Source organism: Dipodomys merriami, unplaced genomic scaffold (genome assembly GCF_024711535.1).
Source record: "Dipodomys merriami isolate MVZ:Mamm:240054 unplaced genomic scaffold, mDipMer1.0.p SCAF_1, whole genome shotgun sequence".
NCBI lineage: Eukaryota > Metazoa > Chordata > Mammalia > Rodentia > Heteromyidae > Dipodomys > Dipodomys merriami.
This window is the reverse complement of record NW_027202270.1, coordinates 14,941,941-14,959,698: the sequence shown is the minus strand read 5'-3', so window position 1 is coordinate 14,959,698 and position 17,758 is coordinate 14,941,941. Positions and strand designations below refer to the sequence as shown.

The window sequence follows — 17,758 nt, the reverse complement described above, 5'->3', positions numbered from 1 at the left end:
AGATGACAGACAGACAGACAGACAGACAGACAGACAGACAGACAGACAGACAGACAGATAGATAGATAACAGATGGATAATAGAGCTATAAACAAGGACATCGATGATAGAGAGATACATAGATGATAGATGATAGATGGCACTTGCAAGATTCGTTGGATTCAAAAGTACAAATATAGGGCTGGGAAGGTGGCTCAGTGGTAGAGCGCTTGCCTTGCATGCATGAGGCCTGGATTCGATTCCCCAGCATCACATAAGCAAAAAGTAAAAAAGCCGGAAGTGGCGCTGTGGCTCAAGTGGTAGAGTGCTAGCCTTGAGCTGAAGAGCTGAGGGACAGTGCCCAGGCCCAGAGTTCAGGCCCCATGACTGGACCCCCCCAAAAAAGTACAAATATACCATTAGATTCCCTCCATTTCTCCCTCTATCGTCCACTTCCTTTCTGTCTCTCTTTCTCTCTAGTGCACATGCACTCTTGCTCTCACTCTTGCTCTCTTTCTCACTTGTGCACTTTTTTTTTTTCTGATTTGGCTTTCCTGTTAAAGCATGTTCCTTTCACATGGTGTCAGTAACAGTCTCAAATTCCTCTGGGTGCATATATTAGGGGAAAATGTCTTCATTTGAACATCCCAATGATTAGGTCAGAAGCTACTGAATGGTCTTCCCTGGAACACCTGCCAAACCTGGGCAAATAAGGCAATCTTGGACCCAGAACACTGTGTTTGGCTACCCATGAGATCACAATTAACAGTATCCAGAAGATGGAGGGGGAGTTTAAGGAAGGAAAAAAGAAGTGGTTTAGTAACCGAAAGAGGAAGGGGCCTTGCATTGATTTAAAAAACAAAAAACCCACAATATGTGTTTCATCCTTCATCGTGACTATATTAGACTGTGCAATTGAGTGTACAGAGAATTTAAGATCTGAATTCTAAAAAATGTCTGCTATCTCTGGGACTGAGAAAGACACAGGTGAGGAGAACTAAGCACTCTTTCTCCTTTTCATTAACACACATTTGTAGTAGATAGGCCTTTAATTGATAGTTCATAGCTGTACAGGGTGTACTGTGAACAAAGTTACCTCCTCTAGTATATCCCCTTCACACCTCTTCCTCCTCCCTTTTCAGACAGTATTGTGTTTCATTGTGCTATTTTCCTACTGCATGACATGTTCATCCTCTAATCACCTGGTACCCACTCCTTTCTCCCTCTTAATTCTTACCGATCCTCCCCTGCTACACAGTTCTATGTGTTCCGTGGTTCTCAGAGGAAATCCTAAAAAGTTCTCAAAGCAATTGTGACATCATTTCAAGATATTCAAGCTCACAGGTTTGTGTAATTTTGCTCCATCCTAGAGAAAGATCTTTGAACTTGCATGAAAGGTTTAAACTTTAGGACTCAGAATTTCCAATCTGTGGAATGGAGTGTTTAATATTGGCAGCCATTCTTCAAAGACAGAGCAACAAGAGAAGTTAGGAAGACCAACTTGGATGCTAGAAGACTTTTTTAAATTGTTGTTGTTTAGTTTTGTTTATTTTTCTGTGCAGGTCATGGGGTTTGGACTCTTGGACTCAGGGCCTGGGCACTGTCCCTGAGCATTTTGTTTTTCTTTTGCTCAAGGCTAGCGCTCTACCACTTGAGCCACAGCTCCACTTCCAGCTTTTTTGTGGTTAACGGGAGGTAAGAGTTTTGCAAACTTTCTTTCCCAGTCTGGCTTCGGACTGCAATCCTCAGATCTCAGCTTCCTGAGTAGCTAGAATTACAGTGTTGAGTCACTGGTGCCTGGATTCTTTTTATTTCTTGTTTTATTTAAAATTATCTTTCACATAGTTGTTCAAAGGAGTTTCAATTCTAGATGTCAGTTTATGAGTGCAAAGCTCTTTTTAAACTCTTGAATAGTATCATTTCAAGAAACATTGAAGAAAGGTAATAATAGTATTATAATATTATTATGTGAAAGATTTGGTGAAAGATAAAAAGCTAGTGAATGATCTTGTGCTTGTGCCCAGACATTATGGACATTGAATCTGCCATAGCTCCATTTTTGCCTCCCCCCAAAAAGATGAAGGGAGACAAATGCAGAAAAGCCACTGTGTTCTATATGGAGAAAGGATGTGTTCTCTTCTTCACCAGTGTTACCTCCTCCACCCGCACGGACACTCCAGGAGTCTGACAGCACTCTCCGAACCATATGACAACACATTGGGAAAATGTCCCTCTGTGTTTATTCTTTACCTGTGGGCTGATGGAGCCCTCAAGCTTGTCTCCAAATATCCTCAATTGAATCCGTGGACACTTCTGGGAGCCAGGGTGACAGCTGACGCTTATGCTATCTTAAGGGGAGCGGGGCACACACTTCCTTCTGCTGCTTTGCAGGGACACTTGAACGGTTTTGTGAGATGGCAGGTCCCATGGTGAGCCCCAGATCAGCAAATCCCTGAATTACTGGTAACCATTAGGATAACCTACAAAATCAGCACTAGAAAAACTGGCCAGTTTCCACATTGTACCTGTCCAACCTGGTTACTGCAGCAAGGCTGCAAGGTGATGGTGAGTTTGGTAGGAAGTCAAGACAAGGAGAGGAATTGTTAAGGATCTGAGCTTCTGCACCAAAGGGAAAACACTGACATCAGGTTGCCTGGAGGAACTGCAGGCATCAGCAGGTTGATACTGGGTAAAACAGGATCTTTACAGCACTTATATGCCACAGACATAGTACTGATAAGAAAAACAGAGACAAAGGCCACGGCAGAGACAGTGTGAGACAGAGACTGGAGATAGAGACAGAAACAGAGAGACTTCATGGTATATCTTTTTTTTAAACTTTAGGTGGAAGAGAGAGGGAGTGGTAGAAAGTTAAATAAATAATAGGTTAAGTTCCAGGAATCAACTAAGGAAAACTAAAAATAGCAAGCTACCTAAGTAGAGTATACAGTCTGTCTGCAGGGTAGAATGTTGGAGCCTACACTTTCCAAGGAATGTACCAAGGCCATAAGAAGCCTGTTGTGTTCTCCCTTAATGGAACCTGTCAGCACTTTAATATCCCCAAATATCCTTAATGGCAGCCATGTTCCCAAAAGACCAGTTGGCAGGTGTCTATGGTGCAATCATTTTCCAGGATGATGCAGATCTTCCTTCCACATCCTGTCTCCCACAGCTCTGAGACTAACAGAGACCTTTCAGTCTCTTGAAGAGGCAAAAGCTGAGATTTTATTCCAGATTATTTTTCATCTCAAATTGCTAAAGCTTGGAGCAAAAGCTCAAGACAGCCTAACTAATTTTACTAAAATAAACTTGTTTGCATTGTATAAGGACAACAGAAATAATGTATTTGATACGTTTTAGGTTTAATTTAATCTATTAATTTAATTAATTTAATTTAATTTAATCTATTAATCAGACTTAATTATTTCCTCACTGTTACCAATATATCTGCTTTTAAAGTTTTATCTTAAGATTTAGACTTGTCAAGTCAAAGACACACAGTCGAATCTTTCTCTGTTGCAAGTTGAGACATTGGTCTCCATTAATACATTTTACTCTTCCTTCTCCTTCATTCATAGCCTTCCCAAAGGCAATATTGTAAATCTGTCCCATTTACCTATGGTGGCCTTTAAGTGTCTTTCATCGCTTTTCCTCTGCTCTTTTAAGAGTCCTTGCCCCTCGGTCCTCTAGACATCCTGGGTTCTTGAACTTAGTATCTGTTAAGGCGACTCTTCAGTGGTGAACTATCCCTGTCAGCTCACCCCAGAGCTCTGGAGGGCAGCAACATGTAAGACAGATTTGGATCCAGAAATTCATTCACTGCCAGTCACAAGCTCTAAAACTGAGCCAGGCAATCACTCAGCCTTGTTTTGCCGATCTCTGAAATGGAATCTTCCTACCTTCACCATGTGTGCTCACCTCTTGAGTCCTCCTCATTGCTTTGTCTTCCCCTGTTTGGCCTCACCCCTTTGCCTCAGCAGATTTATTATTTTTTGTAAAAAAATAAAATTATTTCCTCTTCAGAGAAGTTTCTCTGTAAGTCTTTAGCCCACTTATTTATTGGGAAGTTGTTTCTTTGAGGATTTGTTGTTGGGGGATTTAGTTTTTGAGTTCCAGTTATATTTTAGATATGAGACCCTTGTCCATTGTATGGCTAGTGAAGATCTTCTCCTAATTCATGGGCTTCCTATTGATCTTGCTAGCTGTGTCCTTTGCCACGCAGAAGCTCTGCAGCTTCATGCAATCCCATTTGTCCAACCTTTCTTTGATTTGTTGTGTTTCTGGGTTTCTATTAAGAAAATTTTGGCCTGTGTCAAGGAGATCTAGGGTTTCTCCTGTTCCATCCTGTAATGTTTTCAGTGTCTGCTTTGACTCCAAGGTCTTTGATCCATTTGGAGTTGATTCTGGTGCAGGGTGATATGCAAGGATCTAGCTTTAGTTTTCTACAGGTGATTAGCCAATTTTACCAGCACCATTTACTGAAGAGGCTGTCTTTCTTCCATTCTATTTTTTTAATCTCCCTTATTGAAGATTAGGTGGCTATAGGTCTGTAAGTTCATTTCAGGGTTCTCAATTCTATTCCATTGATCCTGAGGTCTCTTCTTGTGCCAGTATCAAGCTGTTTTAAAGAAGAACTTCTCTGAAGAGGAAATAAGAATGGTCAATAGCGGGGCTGGGAAGGTGGCTCAGTGGTAGAGCGCTTGCCTTGCATGCCTGAGGCCCTGGGTTTGATTCCTCAGCACCACATAAGCAAATAGAAAAAAGCCAGAAGTGGCACTGTGACTCAAGTGGTAGAGCGCTAGCCTTGAGCTGAAGAGCTGAGGGACAGTGCCCAGGCCCAGAGTTCAGGCCCCACGACCGGACCCTAAAAAAAAAAAGAATGGTCAATAGACACATGAAGAAATGCTCAACCTCTGTAGCCATAAAAGAAATGCAAATCAAAACAACATTGGGATTCCACCTCACCCCAGTTAGAATGGCTATAATCAAAAACTCTAATAACAACAGATGCTGGAGGAGATGTGGCCGGAAGGGAACCCTACTGCATTGTTGGTGGGAGTGTGAACTTGTTCAGCCACTTTGGAAAGCAGTATGGAGGTTCCTCAAAAGACTTTACATAGAACTCCCCTATGACCCAGCAATCCCACTTTGGGGCATTTACACAAATGATCATAAACAAGACCATACTAAAGCTACCAGCACAACTATGTTTATTGCAGCATTATTTACCACAGCTAAGATATGGAACCAACCGAGATGCCCCTCAGTAGATGAATGGATCAAGAAAATGTGGAATATATACACGATGGAATTCTATGCCTCCATCAGAAAGAATGACATTGCCCCATTTGTTAGGAAATGGAAAGATTTGGAGAAAAGCATATTAAGTGAAGTAAGCCAGACCCAAAGAAACATAGGTCTCTTACACTAGTTATTTGCAATAACTAGTATATGTCTGGGACAAGCAGAAAAACTCAGATAAGATGATGTTAAGTGAAATGAACCCCAAGATAGGGACACAAATGGTTTTTTCTCCCTTGCTATTGTTTCTAACATATTTATAAGGTACCATGTGATTTTTTTGTTGCTTTGTATGTCCCTCCCCCATAGTATAACTCCTGTTTTCACTGTATTTGATGTTGGTATAATTTGTGGAGGGGAAGGGAAAAAATAAATTGTTTGAATAGGGATACAGAATGACTCATTGCAACAATGAGATGTATAAGACACTATGTCAAAAACCAACTTTACAGTTTAGGGGGGGAGGTGGGAGGGCGGGCAGGGGAGGTGTAGTTTTGGAGTTGGGAAGGACAGGATTGTAGGGGGAAAACAAAGGAGGCAACAATGCTGGTTAAGAAATGTACTCATTACCTTGCTCATGTAACGGTAACTCCTCTGTACAATATTTTCACAATAAAAAACTTATTTAATATACAAAAATAAATTTATGTGTAATTGGCATTTGAAATTGTACTTATTTATGGGTTACAGTCTGATAATTCGGTACACATGTGCTGAATGCACCAATGACAATAAATGGCGTGTGTTTGGTCTCACCCAAGACAGAATTCAGGGATGGAGCCATAGAGGAGAATTAATAGAGGAAGACTTACTTGAAGCAAAGAAAATCCAAAGCAAGATTTATTTCAGAGAAAGAGAATGGGAGCTGGGAGCAGACACCTCCTACCCCTACAGCCAAGTAATTTGAGCTCCTGAATCGTAGATACTTCTATGGATAGGATGTAAATATTATGCTAATGAGATTCCATAATTATGGAAATTTGATCAAAGTGGGGGGTGGGCTTTTCCAAACACTAGAGGAGGGGAGAGACTTACCTAGTAAAATGTCCTCTGAGTCAGGATGGCAATTTGAGGGAAGGCGTGTGCATAAAACTGTAGCTGTCTGAGATGCACCCAACTCCTCTGGCTCACCTTGAAGGCTGGGAAAGTCATTGATGGATGTGTGCACTGTGGACTGTTTTATCTCAGGTTTAGACTTTAGTCAACAGGACAAAGGTATGTTTGATAAAATAATCCAGGATCTGGTGCTGCTGCATCTGCTTTTTTGGCCCTCTGTGGCATCTTTTCACCCCCTGTCTACCTGTTTATTCTATATCAACAATAATCGGATCAAGATAAGTAGCATTTCCTATACTTTTAATATTAACTACTTCTCCATTAAAAAAAACCTTCAGATTAATTATTTTAGTTCTTTATAAAATACGTAACTTGTAAATTGTAGTAACTCTTCTGTGCTGTAGAACCGTGGGACACACACTGCCTATGTAACTGTGTTTCTGGTGCCCATTATCCAACCTCCTTTTGTCCCTCTGTGCTCTTCTTAGTCTCCAATAATCACTACTTAACTTCTTCCCTGTATGCAAGATTTTTTGCTTCCACCTATGAGTGAGATCTCTTGGAATTTGTCTTTCTGTGTCTGTTTTATTTCTCTTAACATTATATCCTCTAGTTCCATCTCTTGGCCACAAATGACAGAATTTTATTCTCTTGTACTATTGAATAACATCCCATTTGTGTACATATAGCAGATATTCATTATCCATTCATCCATCACTATACACTCTAACTTTTGTGGATTATACAACTTTTTTCTGGGATAGATTCTTCTGGTTTTTTGTCAAGTCTTAACTTAAAATTTGCTTCAGCTGAGGCTGGAGCTTTGACTCAATGGAAGAGTACTCATTTAGTGTATACAAAGCCCTGGTTTCTCAACATATCACTGCCAAAAATTAAATAACAATTCATAGGAAAATATTATTGCAGCCTATGAAATGCTCCTCTCATAAGCATTCTATTTTATTTTTTTGTCCGTTGTGGGACTGGAACTCTGGGCCTGGGTATTGTCCCTAAGCTCTTCAGCTCAAGGCAAGTACTCTACCACTTGAGCCATAGCGTCACTTCCAGTTTTCTGGTGGTTTTTTGTAGATAAGAGTCTCACAGACTTTCCTGTCTGGGCTGGCTTTAAACTGTAATCCTCAGATTTTAGCCTCCTTAGTATCTAGGATTACAGGTATTAGCCACCGGACCCAGCAGCATTCTTTTTTAAAGAAACATAACTTGTGATTATGTCATTTCCTTCATCCATTTGATTTTATCCTTTGTATTTCAGGGTCTTCCTTCCCTGATATGCTGCATATTCTTTTGGGCCAAAGACTCTTTCTGTCTCCCTCCCTCCATTCCACATGTCCTATTATAGCACAGTACTCAGCCTGGACAAACATCCAACAAATACTTTAACTCTTCCCTATTGTGTCTGGAAATAGACCCAAATCGTAGTGAACAGAGACTAGTAATCTTAATATAAACTGCTGTACAGCTAAAGAGACAGATACTACCCTTAGTACTTGACAGAAAGATAAATGTCTCTGGAAGGCCCAGATGTTGTAAACTTCCCTTCCTCTCTGTAATGCTATTGAGTGATTGAAAGGACTAGTGGAAGGAGGTTAGGTTATTGCAAGGGAGCCTTTGAAGGGGATACTGGGATGCCAGTCCATTCATCTCTCTCTCTTTGCTTCCAGCTTCCATGAGATGAATATGTTCATCACTCCTGCCACAACGAGCTATGTTTCCCCAAGCACAAACAACCATGGACTGAGACAAAGTTCATCTTACAAGTTGGCTAACTCAGGTATTTTGTCACAATACTGTGAAGCAGGCTAACACAAAAGTAATGGGTACTGGTGTACTCTGATGAAAGAGAATCAGACTGTGGAATAGGAAATGGGATCTCCAAAGGAGGGATATTTTATGCGATTGGATTGAGGAGTATATTTGACTTTCTGTGGTTGGTCTTGAGCTAAAAGTGGAAGCAAATGGTGAAGAAGTTGGCTGTCACTCATCAGTGCTGATGTTCAAATTATCTGCAGAGATGATAGATTTTTGTCACATGCAATCCAGCCATTGTTTCTTTGTCCCTTCTGGCTCCCATATGGCCCCTTCTCCTTTCTCCTAAACAATCTAGAAAGAAAATGTATTAATTAGTTTAATGTGAGAAGTTAATATATGATAAAATGATGTTATATATATAATATATGCTGATACGCTATGATATATTATGATAATTATATATGATAGTGTATCATAGAGGACTGGTATTTGTCAGTTGTTTGTCAACTATTGACAAAAAGAGAGTTAAGAAGCAGTAAGGACTGAGAGAAGAGCAGTACTTGGAGATAAAGTACTCTAGTATCTACCCTGTTCAAATCATACTGCAGAAGAAGACTAGTTTAGTGTTTCTCTATAAAATATATAAAATAAAAAAGTTAACTTTTTTAATAATATAAAGCTGATTTAAAGGACACCCTAAAGGAGAATTGCGGTATATATACACATTGATATCTAGACACTCCATACATATTTTGATCTCTGAATTACACGTGTGCTTGTCTAAAATGCTGTGTGCCTCCTCTCACCAAACCTTGGTTTTACTTTTCAACAAACAGATCAGGAGTCTTCCTCCTCTTCCTCCAGTCACTGCCAATAACAAATTCACAGCTCATTTGCTATCCTCTGATTCTATCCCTCAACCCCTAAGCCATATCATTCAACACATAATGACATGTTGCAATAGGGTATTTCTTCTATCCATGTAATTATTCAACAAGTTAGAGTGGAAGCTTCTGTGATATCTGTGCCTCTACCCCAGTAATTTTTTTTGTCAGTCGTGGGGCTTGAACTCTGGGCTTGGGCGCTGTCCCTCAGCTCTTCAGCTCAAGGCGAGTGCTCTATCGTTTGAGCCACAGCACCACGTCTGGTTTACTAGTGGTTTATAGAAGATAAGAGTCTCATGGACTTTCCTGCCTGGGATGACTTTGAACCATAGTCCTCAGATCTCAGCCTCCTGAGTAGCTAGGCTTACAGGCATGAGCCACCAGCGCCCAGCTCTACCCCAGTAATTATGATAGATATACTCTATTGGCGTGAAGGTATGAATGTTTACCCTCTCCATTTATAGCCATAGGGAAAATATAGACATTTAAAGATTTAAAGAAATAAATATAAAGTTACCTTACCCATGCACACACACACACACACACACACACACACACACACACACACACACACGCACACGCACACACACACACACGCACACACACACACCCCTATGGAGAGTGGTACAACATATTTAACTCCACAGGCTTTAGTCTGTGTTATTCACATCCATGCATATTCCATTGTGTGTGCATTCTTACTGAGCTTCATAAATACTCCTAAACTCTGAATAATGCATAATGACCTATCTCTATAGAAAAATCTATTATGTATTAAGTATTTGTGACTAGTTATCATTAGTTCTTATGCTATTTAAAATTGACCAAAAGCTACTGGGGGCTGATGACACAGTCCTGTCCTCGTTACTCAGAAGGTTGAGATCTGAATATTTCTGCTTGAACCCAGCACAAGCAGGTAAGTCCATGAGACTCTTATCTCCAATTAATCAACAACAACAAAAAGCTGGAAATTGAGTTGTGACTCAAGTGGTAGAAGCTAGCCTTGAGTAAAAAGAACAATGCCCAAACCCACAGTTTAAGCCCCAGGAATCATACACATACAGACACACAGAAAATTAACTGAAATCATTTGTTAAAATTTGTTAGGAGTAGTCCCATTTACAAAAGGTACATACATACACACACACATATGGGTGTGTCCTGCTATATAATATGTACATATATATAAATTCTGTTTATATATACATATATGCACATATATTATATATAATTATATATACATACCTATACACATGTGTATTTATTTACATGTATTTCCAAAGGTTGAGTTGTTATGAAAGTGTTTTGTCTATTTTGAAAGTCTCTTAGTGGATAAAATGATCAAATCAAGTAAATAAAGAATATATAAATGTTCTGATTACTTACTTTAGTCTGAAAGCCAAATCAGAATATTACTGCGGCATTCTTTAAGAGCCTCTCAGACAATTCACCCACCAACTGACCAAACGACAGTAAAAGAATTTAAGGACACTATGGCCTAAATTTGAAATCAGAACTCATGACTAAATTTGTTAAACATGTTGCTTTGAGTGAACTATTTGTCTTTGTCAAATATTTTTTTCCCATTTATAAGATGGAGCTAATAATACTCAGGATTAGAAAACACAAATGAGAAAAGACTCTTCATTGCCTATGGTTTACCCACTTACAGAAGAATAATAGACAATCAAGAAAAGCTGGAGATGTCTGATAGAAATCCACCAGGCTGACAGATTGCATAGAAACATTGGAAACTTGACTAAGTGGCCTAGATTTCCAGCTAAAATGTTAGAGAAAAGTGATCATTCAGATAAGCTCAACTTCTCCATGCTTCCTTTCCTCTTGTGCATTTGTTTAACTATGCATGAGTGAGACTTGGAAAAGCCAGGCAAAGACAGCTGCCAAAGGGTGGAGGGGCCAGCAGCTCTTGAAAACACCAAGTGACTGCGGAAAAAAACAATAAAAACAACAAAAACCCAAACTAGAGTCCAGGCCAAGAAGGAATCAAGGGCTTGAGAGACCAAGATGGTGAAAAATAAAGAGGCACAGAGAAGTAGGCCTGACATTCTTTGGTCCTCCCCATTAGGCATGTGCCAATTCCTCATTGAGTAGAGTCAGAGGTTAAGAAGCTAAGTAAAAAGCAGCTGAAAAAGAGAAGAGAGATTTTGGCAATCTCACAACACTCAGTAAACAAAAATCAGAATTCAGGGCTGCCAAAGAAAAGGAGGTCATTGTAAACACTCGAGTCTTTTAGTCAGTCTGGACCTTTGGCAAGCTTCACTCTAGGAACTGGAGGTAAAATGAGAGACCAAAACTTAAAGAGACAGAAAGCCACCATTGGAACAATTCATTCATTTCCTGACTGGTTAAGGTGAACTTCTCTAACTTGGCAACAGGAAGGGTAGATCCTCATTGCAAGAAGAAAATCAGGGAAAATCATGTAATTATCTCTCAAGCTCATCACAGGGAAAAACCAAAATGACTACACAAAAAAATTTAACAAGAATCAAAATAAAGATGACAGAAACAAATTCAAAAATGACATAGGTACCAGAGCTTTTTAAAAAATTTCCAGGCATAGAACTTAAGCAGACTCAAATTGATGACATTTAAAACAAAACATGGTAACTGAAAATTCCAAGACATCAGAGATCCATGCCAAAATTTAAATAAAAAGTGTCCAGGCCCACAAAGAAACACAGTCACATGACTGAAAGCAAAGAAAAAGAGTGACAATAAAAATACTGTAGATACAGATGATGTAGACCCTGGAATTAGCACACAACGATTTTTAAAGTAATTATCAATATTCATGTGAATAATTTTCTTTAGAATGGGTTCAAACTTTCCTGGACAGAAAATGGAGACCTACTGCTGAGGTCGTTTTGGGAAGCAGCGGATCTGTTGATCTCTGATCTTCCTCTGTTCATGGTACTTACCAAAAACAGATTGGGTCCAGGGCATTCTCAAATGCCCAGCTCCTGTATGTTAATCTCAGTGTGTGTGCTCAGCAGTATGAAATTTAGAAACATTAGGTTCTACTCTTCAGATACTTTCTTCAACTTTTCTATTTCCCACATTATACAGGTCTGCAATTTGGAAAATACGTTTACGACAACATTGGCTTGCATTAGAGGTCCTTAACGTCCTCATTTTCCTTTTTCTGGCTTAACTGGGAAAGACCCCTCATTAACAATTCTAATTCTTTTTCCCCAGGAAAGAATCTGAATCATGAAATCATGGTCTTTTGCCTGCATGGTTTTTCAGGCTTGGGTAGGGGGAAAAGCTACAGTGTCAAAGTCCGTATTTGTTTACTTCTAGTTCTTATTTTAGCTACTTTTTGATGACATTCAACACATAACTTTTTTACTTTAGGTAGATTTGAAATGATCTCAGTAGGAGCTCTAGTCAGCCTCTACTTTCTGCTAGGTTAGACCAATGATGCCAAATGTTGGTAAGAATATAGAGCAACTGTGACTTTTTATGCACTTATCACTAAGTATAAAGTTACCCAGCCATTTTTGAAAACTATCCATAATATGAACAGCAATTCTGTCCTAAAGATTACATTAACCCACCCAAAATGCATCCAAATGTTTATTAAAAAAACATGCACAAGAGCTCCAAACTGGGAACCACTCAAATTGCCATGACATTAGAATGAATACATAAATTCTGTGTATCAAAAGGGTATATAAAGTATATATTCAAAAGGTGAGTGAACTACAACCACTGTGATGGTTAATGCTATGTGTCAGCATAACACATAGCAAAATATATGCCCCCAAATGCCCATACTGTACATTATGTTTGGATGAGATTAGCATTTGAATAGGGTGGACTGGGGGGGAAGAAGGTTTTCTTCCCTTTGGAGATATAAGTAGGCATCATTGAATCCAGGAAGACCAGAATGAATTCAAATGCAAAAGGAGGAGACAAGTGCTTCTGTGGCTCCCTGACTTCTTGAGGTAGGATAAGACCTTTTGCTCTCACAGTCTCCAAATCTACAGATTGCAGATTTCTGTCAGATCACCTAACTTGTCAGTATCTAAAGTAACATGAGATCATTTGTATGTGTGTCTATGTGTGTGTGTGTGTCTGTGTGCATGCATGTGAGCATGTATATATTGGCTGATCCTCTAGAAATCCCTACCTAATACAATCACATACGTCATGATGAATTTCACAATTTCTGGCAAAAACAAACAAAAGAATCTTGAATATACATTTTTCTAATTTTGGGAGGGGAAGGAACAAAATGCTGAAATAAGGACATAGGTTGACACCCATTGTATCAATGAGATGTACAAGATACTATGTTGAAAATGAACTTTACAACTTGATGGGGGAGGAAGGAGTTGGGGAGGTGGAGAGGGAAGGGATGGTAGGGGAAAAACAAAGGATGAGGTAACAATGCTCAATAGGAAATGGACTCATTACTTTACTCATGTAACTGTAACCCCTCTGTACAGTATTTTTACAATTAAAAACAATATAAAAATCTTTTTAAAAAAGAACAAAACTAAAACAGCTAGAAGGAAAATTCATTAAGTAATGAAAAAGTGTTGCAAAATAACAAAGCACTATATGAATATATAAGGAATTAGCATTACTGAAAATAAACTAAAAAATATATAGAATATTACAGTGCCCTAGAAGCTATTGGCCTTACACATGTATTTTCTATGTAATTTTAGTGAAACTTTACTATCTGAAGTAAAAAAAAAAAGAGCAAAACACAAATATGTTGGTCCAGAGATCAGCTTAGTAAGTGAGCATCATGACATTTTGCTAACACTACTTCAAATTGTGTTTGATTTCTGTAAATTACAAAGGTTCCCAATGAGTTCAGCATTCTGGGTTTTATCTTCATTACTCAAAGGCATAGCTATACATTTTTGCATTGCTTTGCCCTGATACACTTCTGTCAACTTTGTCACTTGCTCTCAAAAATGTCACATTCTAGTTGAGCTGTTGTCTGATATTTTCAGTTTAAGGAATTTACTGGATTGCATCACACAGCTTGTCTTAATGTTTAGACAATAACAATAATGAGTACCTTTTCCAACAACCCTGTGCTCCTGATCTTATTCTGTGGTTAGAATTTAAAACAATGCCTCATATTAACTTTCAAAAGGAACAGAGCTTGAGAGATATCCGAGAAGACAGAAAGACCTTCACTAAAGTTACATTATGTCAATGTTTACCCACAGGACAAGCCTGGTAAAGGATTATCAATACTTGAACAGTCTCATAAGTAAAATAAATTATATATGAGGCTGATTATTTTTTTCCCCAAATAAAAATTCCTGAGTTTAAAAATGTCAGCAAGTTTGGTAAAAGCAACTTGTCTGAAGCTTAGTTGTGTATTAATGCATAAAAGAATTTCAGTGTTTTTGCAACCAGACATTGAGTTTGTTCCTTTTGCATTAGAAAAATAAGTTCTTAGTTAAAAACCAGTTACTTATTTTTATTTTTAAGAAAAGAGTCATTTCCATATTTGGTGATTTTTTTCCATCTAGCCTACTTTATATTTTTATATGATTTCTAGTGACAATATGTATACGATTAACAAAAGGAATTTCTATGTATCCTTTGCTCACATTCACCAATTATTTACAATAAATGTACCTTCTTGCATCCCATCTTCCCTCATACTCATATACCAACATTATTTATTTAGGAATAAATTGAAAATATTATACTTCTTCCATTCTAAATGCTATAGACTACTTCCTTGGAAAATGAAGGTTATCCAAGTACAATGATCATATTTAGCATTATTCTTAAAATGTTATCTAATCTATCTTCCATATTTAAATTGTACTGATTTCCCCAATTATTTTCCAGTACAGAATGAAACCTAAGAAATTGCATTCAATATATTTGTTGTGTTTATTTTGTCTCCTTTGATCTACAGCATACATCATCCTATTTCTTTTCCCTTTTGATTTTAGTCTTCTTATGGGGTAAGAGACAGTGTAGAATAGTTATCAGTTTGGATTTGTTCTATAATTGTTTATGATCAAACTCAGACTTGTTGGAGAACTTCAAAAAATTGTTAAGAGTCACACTGTGTCCTTGAACTATTACATCAAGAGAGAAATAATGCTGACTTGGTACAGAGTTTAACCAAATTAAACTTTGGTTAAGGTATCCATCAACATTTTTCCTCCAACTTTTGTCCAGTTGCTTTTATCACACATTAGAAACAATCTAATCTTATCATTCATGCTATATTTTGAAGACAACTTACATTCTGTCCCTTAGATTTTTCTTTATTTATTTGAGTACTTTATTATAGGTCAATGGAATATTTTAGTTAGCGTGTTATAGCTGTTACAACTTATTTCTATAAGTATATATTTTTCCACTTAACCAATTTTGGCTTCCCCTTCATGTGTGTGTGAACATGTTTGTATGTGTATGCCTCAGTGTGTGTATTTGTTTACATGTTCCCATCATTCACTGAGCAACTCCTTTTTTTTTTTTTTTTTTTTTTTGGTCAGTTGTGGGGCTTGAACTCTGGGCTTGGGCGCTGTCCCTGCATTCTTCAGATCAAGGCGAGCACTCTACCGCTTAAGCCACAGCACCACTTCCAGTTTTCTAGTGGTTTATTGAAGATAAGAGTCTCATGGACTTTCCTGCCCGGGCTAGCTTTAAACCGTGATCCTCAGATCTCAGCCTCCTGAGTAACTAGGATTATAGGCGTGAGCCCGGTGCCCAGATAACTGAGCAATTTCTTACTTGTGAGTTGAAAAATAAACTACACGTTGGTTTACCTTGTGGGCCAATGAGTCTTCTCTTAAAGAGAACTGATTTCTTCAAGTGGAAAGCAATATTTCTGAGATTACACAATTACCTTACAAAGTTGGAAAACTATTCATGCATGCCTCTATATTTTTTTCATGCCTCTATATTTTTGTGTATAGCTATGTACATACATATATATCTATAGCTACACAAGTTAGGATAAATTAGGATATTCTATTAATCCCTCTGTTTCCATCCAGGAGCTCAGGGATTGTCATGATTTGTGCTTTCCTATGTGTAAATCTTTTACTGCTTTGCTCTGTCTTTTCTCTATCATACTCCTCTATTCTTCCCTCTCTTCTCATTTCTACATGTCCTTGTTCTTCTAAATAGTATGAGTGAGGGTATTTTTAAAGTTTGAAAATGTAAAAATCAATGTCAAAGACAACCAAAAGTTAATGCTCAAAATACATCAGATGTACCACAGCATATAGTATCATGGAGAGGTGGTAGAATCTTGAAGAGGTGAGGTGTGGTCTTATGAAGTAAAGTTAAGTTATGGGGGGGAGGAGGGATTACCTGTCACATTCCTTTCTTACCCGGCTCTGTGTGGCATTTCTCTTGAAAAAAAGTGGATCTAGAGTTTGCTCCCTATAGGTTGGAGTCATCACTTGATGTGCTAACACGGTCTTCAGTCTGACAGCTACCGGAGACTGCCTCACAACAGGCTTATTAGGCTTGAGAAACCTACTGAAGATATTTTTTCAATCTTTTCTCCTATTGACAATTCCCCACTGCACTTCACTTTCTTTGTCAGGAGATAATTCAACAAACATCATATAAACCTGAGGTTTGCAAACTTGCCAGTCATATATCAGCACAGTTTCTCAAGGAGGAAAGCATTAAGAAGTGTAAGAAAGAAGACACCAAATTTCTATATTAATCAAGCTCATCCTGATTTTCAAGCTATCCTCTGTACCATGTTGGGTTTTCCTGGGAGAGTCTGAATCAAACACTTGAATTCGGTAGTTTGTATGACAGGAGATTCTTAGAGAGCACAGGATAGTAATGATAAACTCAAATTAGGAAAGGATACAATTCCAGTGAGTTATCTGTTTTGGGACACTACACATGCTGGAAAATTGTAGAACACATTGTAAATAACACCTCAGCACCGACCCCTCTGAAGTCAAGCAAGTTGGGGTATGTATCCTTCAATCCCTTCACTGAATGCTTTGCTAAGAAGAATTTTCCTGGGAATTTTCTTCCTGCCAAATGCAAGAACCACAGCTAAACCCTTAGGTGATGGGTCCTAGGTGCCTACAATCAGAAGCTTTGGTAGATGCCAGATCATTGTAGAACCAAGAGATATGTACAGAGATCTGCCAGCCTCTGCTACATGAATCATATAATGATACATTCAGAAAAGGAATTTCAACTTTCCAAGAATCATGGAGTTGTCACAATTTCACACTATGCTGATACGACAATGAAAGGGTAACGTGTAAGCCCACTGAGAACAGGATCCATATTTATAGAAGCCTAGTCATAGCAAGCACTCAGCAATGTCTAACAGGGACCTTGTAGTCAATGGACTAACATGTTTTGTTGTAAACTATGCTCAGATAATTATACTCAGATAAATCAGAAAGGCTATGTGGCAAAGAGCTATGTGGCAAAGACCACAAGCTCTATGATCACATTACTTAGATTGAAATCCATCCTTATCCTTTATTCACTGTGGGCCTGAGTGGGAAGTTTCTTCACCTCCTGAGTCTTGATACGGAAATATCCTACATGTGTGTGATGACAATTCCCATACAATTGTGCTGCTTGACTAAATGAGATTGCTCATGCCAAACAATGATCCACAATTCCCCATACCTGTTAAATGGGAAAAGTCTGTCATTAATAGCACTTAAGCCACAGCCACTAAAGTGGTCCAGTGTCTGGACAGATGATCCTGGCACTCAAGTGGGGAAGCCTGGGAAGATCACAGTTCAAAGCCAATCTGT

General features: G+C 38.5%; 1 long non-coding RNA gene across 1 annotated transcript in view; it reads left to right on the top strand.

The window, feature by feature from the left end:
* Nucleotides 1–1,619: 1,619 nt before the first annotated feature.
* LOC138829087 (uncharacterized) overlaps nucleotides 1,620–17,758 on the top strand; it is a 41,653-nt gene continuing 25,514 nt past the window's right edge. The window contains exons 1-2 of the long non-coding RNA XR_011372486.1: nucleotides 1,620–1,674; nucleotides 8,019–8,128. This is a non-coding gene — a long non-coding RNA (uncharacterized lncRNA). The remainder of the gene's footprint in view (nucleotides 1,675–8,018; nucleotides 8,129–17,758) is intronic.